Raw genomic sequence first — 14,357 nt, 5'->3', positions numbered from 1 at the left:
TGCCTCTGCCTGCTCGAACATATGTTCTCTTCACAGCCCGCGTCACTCTTCATTTATAATTATTCTTCTTCCCTTTTCTCCGTCCCCTCTCGTAATATACATTGCTTGGCTGAAGACAAATAGTGAGAGGCAAGAGTATTTTCACATGATGACCTGTTCCAGGGTGTTAAACCCCTGTCAAGGTTTGATTTGAACATGGGGCATCGGTGACAGTACATCAATTCAGGGATCATGTTGTGAATTAGGCGGTATTAATTATCACTTGGGTGCACAATGCATCAAAATGCTGTGTCACCGACTATAGGAATGTGAATGGAAAAAAAAAATTGTTTTTGCATTGACTGATAATGACAGGAAGAAAAAAAAAATGGGTATATTATATTAATTACTCTTCTGTTCATTTCGCTATATTTTAGCTTACAGGGTTTTTTTTTGTTTTTTTTAACATTATAAAAATAATGGCGCTAAGTCAGTATAGACCACAGATATGTGATTGGTGGGGGTCCGACTTATGGAAGCTCCATGGTTCATCAGAGTAAAGGGAACAAAGCACTCCAGTTACTCTGGCAAATTACAGTACTAAGCACAACCACATGAAAAAGAGTCGTTATGGATGGGTAAACAATGAAACTTTAATCCAATGCAATAGTATAAAAATGCTGGCGTTTTCCAATATGGTAGATGGATATTTGTGCCTTTAAAGGTGTTTTCTCACGAACAAAGTATATTTTAATGAATAGTTCTTGGAATAATAACATTTTCCACAACTGGATGTGTTTAAATAAAATGTTCCTGTGCTGAGATAATCTTATAAATGTGCCCCTGCTGTGTACTGTGTAATGGCTGTGTCTGACCGTACAGGGACATGGTCTGATCATACCACATCTCCTGAGCAGGGAGGACGCAAAAGAGTATACAGACAGGACAGCATGGGATCACAGCTGATTCCTTTTGCGAGTCAAAACATTTCCCTGCCTGTTTTTAAGCAATGTTTACCTTAAAGAAAGAATCAGCTGTGATCCCTTGCAATAATGTCTGTATACTCTTTTGCTTCCTCCCCTGCCCAGGAGCTGTGATATGATCAGACCATGTTCCTGTACGGTCAGACACAGCGATTACACAGTACACAGCAGGGGCACATTTATAAGATTATCTCAGCACAGGAAAAAAATGTAAAAAAACCTCCAATTGTGGAACTTATTATTATTCAAAGATCTATTAAATAAAATTAGCTTTGTTAGTGGGAAAACCCCTTTAGAGGCACCAGGGCAAGTAGTTACTGCTCAGTCTTCCACCCATTAGAGTATGTGCACACAATGTCTTTTTTATGGGGGAAAAAACATATGTTTATCAAGTGGAAGACCCTTCAGGAAACTCATTTTCTCTGGCATTTTGTAAACCTTAAGGGCCTCTTTTTATCAAAAATGTCTAATAGGAAAACTGTCTTTGTTACCCACAGAAACCAATCACAGTAGAACTTTAATCTCATACACTTTTGAGGCAAATTGAAAGCGGCACTGTGATTTGTTGCTATGGGTAACAAATACAGTTTCCTTTTAGACACCTTTGATATGTATTTTTTTCAAATTCAAATTTTTTATTGAGGTTTTTAAGAAATCAACAACAAACAGAAGTGACAAGAAAATTGCGTTCAAAAAACATAATTTTTTTTTATAAACGCATCAAACGCATGACACAGACAGAAGAGGGGGGGGGGGATCAATTGCGAAAAATCTGCAGATGGGCACAGATCCCGAGAGAGATTTATTAAAACCCCTTACCGCAGCAGGTATATGTTACAATTATTTTACCCAAGGAAAGGATTGATTTAAATAATGGAGAATCTAGGAAGACGTCCCAGTGAAACCATTTATTAGCGAGCTTAACCCTTTCTTCAGGGAATGGGTGATTAGCGACTTAATGAGCTGAGTAGGTCCCTACCTAAGAAGGCCTGGAGGGGAGCAGAGGAGACAACCTCCACAGGCAAAAGGATCCCAGGGGGATACGAACGGAGCGGCAAACGCCGCCAGTATTTCTTACTCTGGCCTAGTCAGAGGGACTCCTGCTGCAAGAGGGGATACCGGCCCCCGATATCTGACTCTGTTACTTCACGTCTCAGTCGGAAAAGCCCGGAGGCTTAGTGGATCCCAGGAGGGATACGGACGGAGCGGCATACGCCACCTGTAACTCTCTACCTGCGTTTATCCAGTGGGACCCAGCCTTACACCTAGTTCTAACCACACATACAGTCAGGAGAAGACTTAGTGGGAGAACTCACCAAGGAGAGGAACACACACCAGAGGGGTCTCAACAGGTGCTCCTGATCTACCTGGAAAGTGCTGGACCACCTTCCCTGTGGCCGCAGTACGCCGCGAGGAGCAGAGGGAAGCTTTGCGGCTAAAGTACATCTCAATGTGAGTAAAAACCCTGGATGACTTCACACCCCCTTCAGCCTGTTATTTCCTGCGCGGCACTGCACCCACCGTTCCTCATCACACTGCCCTGAGGCCTGCTCCGCCTACGGGGAGCAGTCCCATCTAAGCTGCCCCTTTAACACCGGCCTCAGTGGACTGAAGCAGCGCTTGTGTCTATCACCGGAAACCGTAGGTGGCGTAGTCGGAAAATACCACTCAACCCATTAAATCTTTTATGTGACCGCCCTGGGCATGGACCAGGTCCGGGCCACGACTGCAACCCCGAGACACCTACACTGACCCGGCTCCGAGTAACCCCATTTGACAGGGAGGGCTGTGAGCGTCACAAAACTTGGCGTAGTCGGCAGGATTGCGTGCCCGCAGCAACGGAAAAGTTGGATTTTGGTAAGAACTTACCTGTAAAATCCTTTTCAGCGAAGGAAGCAAGGAAGACACAGATCCATTACTTAGTGGGTAGGCGGAGCCCCGTAGGATAGTTCACCTCAGATTAGAAAAGTGACGACCGGCCCTTGCAGTATAAAGGCTCCTCCTACTCCCATGTTCTCCAGTCCGTACACAAGCTAAGGAAGAGCAGACCACACCAGCAGAACAACACATCCTCTTCTGAAAATTCAGAAATGAGAGAAAACAGGTTATGTAAAAAACACACAGTCCTAGGCATACTTCACCGGACCTGACAACTGTGTAGAGCTGGCGATGCTGGAAGGAGAGCCGCAGAGCGCAAAACCCAGTCCAGACGATCGTCCTCAGGAAGGAGTCGCGCTGCATCAAGAAACACAAAAAAATCTACTTCTGCCATGGGAGGGTGCTGTGTCTCCCTTCCTTCCTTCGCTGAAAAGGATTTTACAGGTAAGTTCTTACCAAAATCCGACTTTCAGCAGCAGAAGGGAAGGAAGGGAGACACAGATCCATTACTTAGTGGGACGTCCCAAAGCAGTACATCACTTAAGGGTGGGAAATAGTGGCAGAATCTCCAACACCCCAACAACCTAGGCAAGAGCGCAAACCGCGCTGAATAAAGAAAAAATAAACAATAAGAGATGACTTAAACTACCGCCGCCTGCAGGACCCTGCGTCCCAAGGCCGCATCGGCGGAAGCACTCACGTCCACTTTATAAAACTTAGTAAAGGTGTGAACGGAGCACCAGGTGGCCGCCCGGCAGACCTGCGCTGCCGAGGCCCCCTGACAAAAAGCCCACGATGAGCCAATGGCTCTCGTGGAATGAGCCTGAAGTTTAACCGGACAAGGCTCGGTACGCCTCCAGGATAGCCGAACGGATCCACCGAGCTATAGTGTCCTTGGAAGCACGCTGACCACGCCGACAACCAGCCGGAATCACAAAAAGAGAGTCCGACTTCCGAAAACCTTGTGTGATTGTAAGATAGAACTTCAATGCCCGCACTAAATCCAACAAGTGCAAGGCCCGCTCCTTTGGATTCTTAGGTTTCGGACAAAGAGAAGGCAACACGATGTCCTGATTAATGTGGAAATGTGACACCACCTTAGGTAAAAAATCTCCACGGGTACGAAGCACCACGCGATCCGAAAAGAATTCCAGAAAAGGGGGCGAGCACGAAAGTGCCGCCAACTCCGACACCCTTCTCAAAGAGGTGACTGCCACCAAGAAGGCCACCTTCCAAGAAAGTAAGTAAAGTTTAGCAGAATCCATAGGCTCAAAAGGCCCATGCTGAAGAGCTTCCAGGACTAGATTGAGCCGCCACGGAGCCACAACCGCCCTCCGAGGCGGAAACTGACGTGCAATTCCACGAAAAAAAGAACGCACATCCCTGCGTGAGGCAATAGCCTTTCTAAAAAGTGCGGATAGTGCAGATACCTGACCCCGCACAGTACTAACTGCCAAACCTCTGGCCAAACTATATTGCAGAAAAGCCAAGAAGTTGGGGATGGAAAAAACCCTCGGGTTTCTTGAAGATCCAGAACACCATGAATAGAAAGACTCCCAAGTTCTGTGATAAATCCTAGACGTAGCTAGACCCCTGGCCGCCCGCAAGGTAGCAATGACCTCGGGCGAAAAACCGCGACGGGTCAAGATCTCAGTCTCAAGAGCCACGCCGTCAAACGAAGAGACCTCAGGTCCGGATGACGAATGGGCCCCTGGGTTAGCAAGTCTGGGCGAAGGGGCAGCGGAAACGTAGGCATCGCCTGAAGAGACACCAGCGTCGAATACCATGTCCTCCGCGGACAATCTGGTGCTATCAGAATTATTGATACCCTTTCGAGCTTGATCCGTCGGATCACCAGAGGAAGTAAGGATATCGGCGGAAACGCATAGATCAGTTTGAACTGACCCCACGGGGCCACTAGAGACTCTACCGCCACAGCCTCCGGGTCCCTGTACCTGGACATGAACGTCGGAACCCTGGCGTTCAGCCTGGATGCCATCAAGTCCACCTGAGGAGTCCCCCAACGGGAACACAGCAGTGAAAACACTTCTGGATGGAGACTCCATTCCCCAGGGTCCACCTGCACGCGACTGAGGAAGTCCGCCTAGATATTCAACACCCCTGGGATGTGAATTGCAGAGATTGCTGGAACTCTGGACTCGGCCCAGACCAGGATCCGAGAGACCTCCGTCATGAGACTGGAACTCCTCGTCCCGCCTTGATGGTTGATGTATGCGACAGCCGTCGCATTGTCCGACTGGATCCTGACCGGCAGACCGCTCAACAGGACCATCCAATGTTGGAGGCAGAGAAATATTGCTCTCAACTCCAAAATGTTGATCGGAAGAGACGACTCCTCTGGCGACCAGACCCCCTGAACCCAGAGGTCGTTCCAAACTCCCCCCCAGCCCGTCAGGCTGGCATCGGTGGTAATCACCGACCACCTCGGGAGAAGGAAGGATTTCCCCAGGGATAGAGTCTCTGGACGTAACCACCATCCAAGAGACTCTCGCACCCTGCGGGAGATAACGACCGAGCGATCCAGAGAAGTCAGCGATCAATCCTAATGGGTCAGAATAAGATTCTGGAGATCCCGGGAATGAAATTGTGCAAACGGTACTGCTTCCATAGCTGCCACCATTTGACCCAGAAGGCGCATGCATTCCCGAAGGGACAATGACAACGCCGACCTCATAGCCTGGCGAACTGTATCGAAATGCATCCCCAGGAAAAGAATGGACTGTGCTGGTTCCAATGACGATTTCTTCCAATTGATCAGCCACCCGAAGTCCATCAGGTACTGAAGGGAGAGATTGCGAGCCGTTATTGCCTCCTCCGCTGTGGGCGACACTATGAACAGGTCGTCCAGGTAGGGGAGGATCGTAACCCCCTGTCTTAGAAGAAGCGCCATGAGAGGAGCCAAAATCTTTGTAAAAACCCTGGGTGCTGAGGCCAACCCGAATGGTAGGGCCACAAACTGGTAATGGGCTTGACCTATAGCGAAACGCAAAAAACGCTGGTGAGCCCTGCCGATAGGGATATGCAAATAGGCGTCGCGGATGTTGATCGACACCAAGAAATCGTACTGCGACAGGGTCGCTACTACCGAACTGAGAGACTCCATGCGGAACTTCCGTGTCCGGACGTAAATATTCAAATCTCTGAGATCCAGCACCGGGCGAATCTTGTCCTCCTTTTTGGGGACCACAAAAAGGTTGGAGTAAAAACCCCTTCCCTGGTCTTCCAGAGGAACCTGAACCACTACACCCTGCTGTAGGAGAGAGTCGACTTCCTGTAACAGTGCGGCAGCCAGCCTTGGCACGGATGGAATGCAGGTCTGACGAAACCTGTCTGGAGGTAGAGAATGAAACTCTATGAAATAGCCTGCCGACATAACCCGCGTCACCCAGGCGTCTGCTATGTGGGATGCCCAAATCGACCCGAATTGTAGCAGACGACTTCCCACCCGAGAGCCCTCGGGGGATCCCTGGCGTCAGTCAGCCTTAGCGGACTTTTTATCAACTTCCCGTCTGTCCTGACGGGACTGTTGCTTCCAAGGAGTATGAGATTTCTGGGAGGATCTGCCGTCGGACGAGGGACAACCCGATCTCCAAGAAGGCTGACCGAATCGTCCCCTGGTCCGAAAGGACCGAAGACCTGTACCGGGCCCTGACCTGCTAGATGTGGATGCCACTGCCTTTTTCAGAGGCAAGGTAACATCCTTAGCTTTGGCTTTGGCAATCAGTTCCGAAAGGTCTGAACCAAAAAGCTGACCGCCCTTATATGCCAGACTAAGCAACCCCTGTTTGGATACTGCATCTCAGGTCCACTGTTTAAGCCACAGTGCTCTTCTAATTGTGACAGCCGAAGCTTGAGCCCTGGACAGAATTGAAGTAGTGTCCAGTACTGCATCCCTGCCATAACACATAGCTTCTTCCATCAGCTGAAAAAACCTTTCTACTTCTGAACGCGAAGTCCCGTCCTGCCATGCCACCCGCAGCTGATCCAACCACCGCAGAGAAGCCTCACCGGCCCACATGGCCCCCAAGGCCGCTCGGAAACTATGACCCGCGTCTTCATAGATGGATTTCGCCGCTGACTCCGATCTCCTGTCCAGAGGATCCTGAAGATTGGCTCTCCCTTTAACAGGAAGCAGGGAAGACTTGGTCAGCTGAGACAGAGATATATCCACCTCAGGAGAAGGAACCCAATTAGTGACCATCTCCTTGGCGCAGGGATACAGAGCATCAAAAACCGCATCCCCTGGAAGCGTTTATCCGGACACCGGCGCTCCTTCTCCACTGCTTCGTTAAGTTCCTCATGCGCAGGTAATGTAGAACGAGCACGGCGCGTTTCCTGATACAGCCGGGCCGACCTAGACGGTTTTGTCAGCTCTTCAGACAGCTGTAACACTTCCCGCATGTCCTTAATAAGCACATCTACGCGGCCTGAAAGTGAATCAGAGATTTCATCAACCGAACTCGTTGGTGAATCCGAAGCCTCTGATGCGCTATGCGGGGGAGACAATGCCACCACAGACCTGCGGCGCTTTTTACCTCGTGGCGTCGGATGCGATCTAGCTGACACCCACTGACCCAGGAGACTAGAAAGACTATCAATGGAGCAAGTGAGCGCTTCCACCTTAACATCACTGAGGGTCGAACTTGACGTCGTTGAAGGCCTGGGTGTATCAGAAGCGTGCGACCGAACCTGGAACGGATCAGGAGAGCGGTCCGCACTCCCAGGCCCCTGATCCGACATGCCCCCCACACCAGATGCCAGCATGTTACAATAAGGATGGCAAATAAGAGTGTGTGAGTTCCACAGCCTGTTTTCTTTTTTTTATTTTTTCCGTATCTCACAAGCCCTGAAGGGTTAAAGCTCACCCTTAAAGAGAGCTACCCCAAAACCGCAGAGCAAAAAAAAAAAAATTTCAACTTTAACCAACTGGGAGAAATGCCCTCAATTTACAAGGTGTTCCCCAGAAAAGAAAGAAAAAGACAACCCTAAAGAACTACCCAGTTCAGAAGGGGTTAATGTTACTGCAACCAAATACTACACTGCCTAAAGAGGTCAGCGAAGTAAACAGTGTCAGAAGCGGTAGCGCTCACTTTGCCTCCCTAGCAGGTCAGCCAAAGTGAAAGTGCTGTCAGGGAACTTCTGCCAAAGGCAGAGGGGACTCACCAATGCTGCGGTGACCGCTCCTCCCGAGTGTGTGGCGGTGAACGGGGAGCAGAGAGCAGGAGGTGCCCGATGGCCACGGCCGCCGGAGAGAAGCAGGAACAGACCGCTGCGCGCTGAAACTAAGAGCTTCCTGCCTGAGAAAGACGGCAGGAAGCCAGGAGACGCTAAGCCACGCCCCCGTTAAGCCACACCCCCGACAGAGCCCGCGCTATTCAAAGGAAAAACGCACTGGACAGAGAGCTTCTTGCCTCTATGAAGGCAGGAAGCAAAAAAAAAAAGAAAAGCGTGCGCTTATACAGAGAAAACTTCCTACCTGATACTATGGCAGGAAGCTAAGCAACGCGGGGCCACGCTTAGAGTTACCGGAGCTGCGCCCCTCCGTCTCTGCTCCCTTGCCCAGTGAAAGCAGCGTCTGCAATAGACAAAAACACACAGGCAATCACACTCATAGTAACAGCGGCTGCCGCCGCCGCAGCCGCTAAAGCACTCTATACAAAAGTGCACTTACCCGGCTAAACGCCACAGAGATCCCCAGGGATGTGTGGCGCCGTGGCCCTTCGCCTCCCCCCTACGGCGGAGCGCACAGGGACCCCCAGATGTGGTGTGCGTCTCCGCCAGGGAGCGCCCTGTATCCCCCGGGGCCGGCAGACTTCAGTGGGGACCTCCTTAAGGGGTACACAGAGCTGCCAGGGGAGGGTCAGGGGTCTCAGCAGTGCCGAGACCACCTGAGACCTCTAGACCACGGGGGGTCCAGGTCTCGCTGGATATAAAATAAACTCTTCTGAGGAGATGCCGAGGCAGCGACTATCCTCTGAGACCTCAGATAAAAAGACTGGAGAACATGGGAGTAGGAGGAGCCTTTATACTGGAAGGGCCGGTCGTCACTTTTCTAATCTGAGGTGAACTATCCTACGGGGCTCCGCCTACCCACTAAGTAATGGATCTGTGTCTCCCTTCCTTCCCTTCTGCTGCTGAAAGAAGATCCCCATTGCCGCCAGGTACTGTGCGCCTTTACACTAAAAAGACTGTCGCTTTGCACTTAGCGTGGCGCCGCCCAAGAAAAACGGACGCCATTATGTGCCAAAACGACAGCTACCAAAGTCCTCCCATCGTGGGCCTGGCTCCCCAATGGCGCCAAAAGGGCAGACCGCCCCCTCCAGCAGAGACAGTCCGCGCAGTGGTATCCGTCTAAACAGATGGGACGTCCCTGGGAGTGCCCGTCAGCCAGCCACCATGGGGCCGCCCAAAAAGAAGGAGGAGACAGAAAACGCACCTTGCAGCCAAGACGGACGCAGCAGAAGAGAAGTCCTCTGAGGCCTCCGACGCTGTTCCATAAGCTGCCACCTTCCTCGGCATGAAAGGTATACGCCTGACCCTGGAGGAGGCAGAGTTCCTCCGAGGAGAAACCCAGGACCTGACCCGGAGGGTCGAAGAGGCCCAGCGATTGGTCGCCGCGGAGTGGAGAGAGGCGGTGCTGCAGAGGATCCGGGCCCGCCACCAGAGCTCGTCATGTCGGTCCGTGGAGGCCGCAGCCCAGGCGGAGGAAGCCCAGGAGGCCGTGCGCAACCCAGGAGCGGGTAAGGCGCAAACCCTTATCCCGGGCGCGGGACGCACTGTACCGCTCCTAAGCATCCTGCTGGCACCCCTGTCCCCGGGCGCCATCATATGGGAGCAGCTATCGGCTCTGGAGGCTGAGGCACAAGCCAACGCCGTCACCGGAGACCTCTTATGCCTCCCGGCTCCTGGCCCAGAGAGTCCTGTGTTTTATGGGGAATCCACCTGCCCCAACCCGGACTGGTCCACATTAGTAGAGGGTCCGCAGCAGCTTCCACTCTTGCCGCTCCCTGCACCTCCAGTCACCTGCCCACCGGCAGACGAGTATGTCTGGAACAACCAGGGGGGCGACCTGATGGGCTTCCCCCGGGAGACCCGGGCTGAAGCGCGGAGGAGGGAGGAGACGTGCCGTGAGCAACTCCTACAATTTGACAAGGAGCGACGCCAGAAGGAGGTCCGCTGCGAGTGCCTGGAGGTGCGAACCAAGGCCGCAAATTCGTGGGCCCGCCAGGCAGAGGCTGCCCATCCAAGCCCCCGGGAGGAAGGCCTGATTGTCCAATTCCACCAGGAGGCCAGATGGGGCTTCATTCGCAGCCCCCTGTTCCACCGAGATGTCTTTGTGAATCGGCGGGACGTCAAGCCGCGGCTGGAGCAAGGCCACCCTGACCGGAACCTCTACCCGGGCGACTTGGTGTCCTACACCCGCCACCACGGGGAGCGTGGGTGGTACGCCCTGGACGTCCACAGGGTGTTCAAAGGGGATGCCCCCACTCACCGGCCCACAGAGGACCGGTCAGGCTCAGTCGGCAAAAATGAGCCTTTTCCCCGGTGGGTATACCGCTTTTGAGCAGCCCCGGGAGATGCATCTCCCTGTTGTGTGAACAGTTGAGTGAACTGTTTTTTGTTTTTCTTTTATACACCTGGATTTAAGTTAGAAGAGACATTTGTCCCTGCGGACACTGGCAGTAGACAGACTCCCAATTGTATATAGTTTTGCATCTATTTAGGTGCTCCCTATTGGTTTTATGCAAAACCGCTTCTACTTCTACCTCAGACCTCAGAAGCAAAACCTGTCTGGAGTGGCTCTCCTGGAGGTCCAACTCGGGATCTCCATGCCCTGCAGCCACCCCAGGGCCTACGTTGAGGGTTTGGGACAGGTCCCTCATGCTGCTGAACTGACACTTTTCTACAATGTTTTCTACTGATCTGTCTACATGCATAATGTCTCTACTGTTTTTCTACATTTATACTATATTATATTTATATATATACAGTGCCTACAAGTAGTATTCAACCCCCTGCAGATTTAGCTGGTTTGATAAGATGCAAATAAGTTAGAGCCTTCAAACTGCAAACGAGAGTAGGTTTTATGAACAGAAGCATAAATCTTACAAACCAGTTGAATTTTATTAAATTTTAAACATAAAAGTGTGGGTCAATTATTATACAACCCCTATGTTTAATATTTTGTGGAATAACCCTTGTTTGCAATTACAGCTAATAATCGTCTTTTATAAGACCTGATCAGGCCGGCACAGGTCTGTGGAGTTATCTTGGCCCACTCCTCCATGCAGATCTTCTCCAAGTTATCTAGGTTCTTTGGGTGTCTCATGTGGACTTTATTCTTGAGCTCCTTCCACAAGTTTTCAATTGGGTTAAGGTCAGGAGACTGACTAGGCCACTCCAACACCTTGACTTTTTCCCTCTTGAACCAGGCCTTGGTTTTCTTGGCTGTGTGCTTTGGGTCGTTGTCTTGTTGGAAGATGAAATTACGACCCATCTTAAGATCCTTGATGGAGGAGCGGAGGTTCTTGGCCAAAATCTCCAGGTAGGCCGTGCTATCCATCTTCCCATGGATGCGGACCAGATGGCCAGGCCCCTTGGCAGAGAAACAGCCCCACAGCATGATGCTGCCACCACCATGCTTGACTGTAGGGATGGTATTCTTGGGGTCGTATGCAGTGCCATCCAGTCTCCAAACGTCACGTGTGTGGTTGGCACCAAAGATCTCGATCTTGGTCTCATCAGACCATAGAACCTTGAACCAGTCTGTCTCAGAGTCCTCCAAGTGATCATGAGCAAACTGTAGACGAGCCTTGACATGACGCTTAGAAAGTAAAGGTACCTTACGGGCTCGTCTGGAACGGAGACCATTGCGGTGGAGTACGTTACTTATGGTATTGACTGAAACCAATGTCCCCACTGCCATGAGATCTTCCCGGAGCTCCTTCCTTGTTGTCCTTGGGTTAGCCTTGACTCTTCGGACAAGCCTGGCCTCGGCACGGGAGGACACTTTCAAAGGCTGTCCTGGCCGTGGAAGGCTAACAGTAGTTCCATAAGCCTTCCACTTACGGATGATGCTCCCAACAGTGGAGACAGGTAGGCCCAACTCCTTGGAAAGGGTTTTGTACCCCTTGCCAGCCTTGTGACCCACCACGATCTTGTCTCTGATGGCCTTGGAATGCTCCTTTGTCTTTCCCATGTTGACCATGTCTGAGTGCTGTTCACAAGTTTGGTGAGGGTCTTAAATAGTCAGAAAAGGCTGGCAAAAGAGATCTTTAATCCACACATGTGAAGCTCATTATTCTTGGTGCCTGAACTACTTCTTAATACTTTTGGGGGACCAAACAGAATTCTTGTGGTTTGAGGGGTTGAATAATAAATGACACTCTGAATTAACTTTTAACGTTTTTTAAAAAAAAAAAAAATTTGCTGCAGTGCATTTCCCACTTCCAGGCTGATCTACAGTACAAATGTCACAATGCCAAGTTAATTCCGCATGTGTCAACCAGCTAAATCTGCAGGGGGTTGAATACTACTTGTAGGCACTGTATATCATGCAACATTAAAGTGTCCTTACCTCCCATAAAGGGAAGATTGTTATTGTTATACAAAAAAATTTGAAATGTCTGAACCACTTTTTACTCTTTGCAGCCTGCGGACGTGCTGTGTTTCACCAGGGGAAAATGTGGCGCCCCTGAGGGTTCAGTCGCCAAGGGTACTGCACCTCAGCTTGAGGTGTGGTATCTCCTCTTCCAGGTAAGGATGGAGCACTTCTCAGGACCCTACTTCACCACTCAACACTACACCACTCTTGTCCTGAAGGGGGCCTAAATGCACCAGGGTGCTGCCCCGGCCCGGGATATAGGAGATGGGGGGAGGGACCAAAGATAGGGGGAACCATGTAGTGGGTGAGGGTGGAGAACACACTTTTAGGTTACACTTATTCATATTTAATCTACAGCCATCTTAGGTTCAAGGTCTTTGATTGTGATCTTAATCGCTGATTGTGGCCTTCTGCTAGAACCTGCAGCCTATTGAAGATACACGGTCCTCGTTCTCTGTCCTTGAGACGAGGAGCGGGTCAGAGTTAACCACTGCCTCTACCCGGTCAAGGTCCCTACCTAAGAAGGCCTGGAGGGGAGCAGAGGAGACAAGCTCCACAGGCAAAAGGATCCCAGGGGGATACGAACGGAGCGGCACATGCCGCCTGTATTTCTTACTCTGGCCTAGTCAGAGGGACTCCTGCTGCAAGAGGGGTTACCGGCCCCCGATATCTCACTCTGTTACTTCACGTCTCAGTCGGAAAAGCCCGGAGGCTTAGTGGATCCCAGGAGGGTTACGGATGGAGCGGCATACGCCACCTGTAACTCTCTACCTGGGTGTATCCAGTGGGACCCGGCCTTACACCTAATTCTAACCACACATACAGTCAGGAGAAGACTTAGTGGGAGAACTCACCAAGGAGAGGAACACACAGCAGAGGGGTCTCGACAGGTGCTCCTGATCTACCTGGAAAGTGCTGGACCCCCTTCCCGGTGGCCGCAGTACGCTGCGAGGAGTAGAGGGAAGCTTTGCGGCTAAAGTACATCTTAATGTGAGTAAAAACCCTGGATGACTTCACACCCCGCTTCTGCCTGTTATTTCCTGCGCGGCACTGCACCCACCGTTCTTCATCACACTGCCCTGAGGCCTGCTCCGCCTGCGGGGAGCAGTCCCATCTAAGCTGCCCCTTTAACACCGGCCTCAGTGGACTGAATCAGCGCTTGTGTCTATCACCGGAAACCGTAGGTGGCGTAGTCGGAAAATACCACTCAACCCTGAAAGCCCATTAAATCTTTTATGTGACCGCCCTGGGCACGGACCGGGTCCGGGCCATGACTGCAACCCCGAGACACCTACACTGACCCGGCTCCGAGTAACCCCATTTCCCAGGGAGGGCTGTGAGCGTCACACAAGGTAGTTGCTAACTACCTGCCTGTTGTGCTCGGCGCCGTTCTTCACCAGCACAGAGTGATCAATGACCGTTCCGGCCTCTGATTCAGCTGCTCTCTAAGAGCAGCTCTTCTTCATCTGGACTGCTCTGTCGACAGGGTGAGATTACTAATGTCATACTGATTGACACAGTTAGGCAGTGGGTAGTCGGCTGTCAATCAGAATGACTTCGGCAGCCCCCCATCCGGTCAAAAGAACAGAGCAGAAAAGAAGCTGCCGCTCTGTCAACGTGACGTCAGCAGAAACAGCTAAATCACCTGCAGGAGCGGTCTGTGATGGCAAATAAGGGCGCCGAGCACAACAGTCAGGTAGTTTGCAACTACCTGCCTGTTAGTGCTTAGACACATTTTATTTTTCTACAAAGTCCTGGATATCCCCCCTTGTATCTCCCCGGGGCCCCTAAGACTTCTTGTAAATACCTTCTGTTGCTGATAATGCCTGTGAGCGGCACTATCACTGACCGCTCACAGGCATCACGTGACCCCCGGCTGCAGCCGGCTCTGA

General features: G+C 51.2%; 1 protein-coding gene across 8 annotated transcripts in view; it reads right to left on the bottom strand.

Annotated features, from left to right (window-relative positions):
• KIAA0825 (KIAA0825 ortholog) overlaps window positions 1-14,357 on the bottom strand; it is a 580,812-nt gene that overhangs the window by 186,945 nt on the left and 379,510 nt on the right. The window lies entirely within an intron of this gene.

Source organism: Phyllobates terribilis, unplaced genomic scaffold (genome assembly GCF_046119375.1).
Source record: "Phyllobates terribilis strain yellow unplaced genomic scaffold, ASM4611937v1 Scaffold_1__5_contigs__length_1240528914, whole genome shotgun sequence".
In the NCBI taxonomy this organism is placed as follows: domain Eukaryota; kingdom Metazoa; phylum Chordata; class Amphibia; order Anura; family Dendrobatidae; genus Phyllobates; species Phyllobates terribilis.
This window is presented reverse-complemented; position numbering and strand designations above follow the sequence as displayed.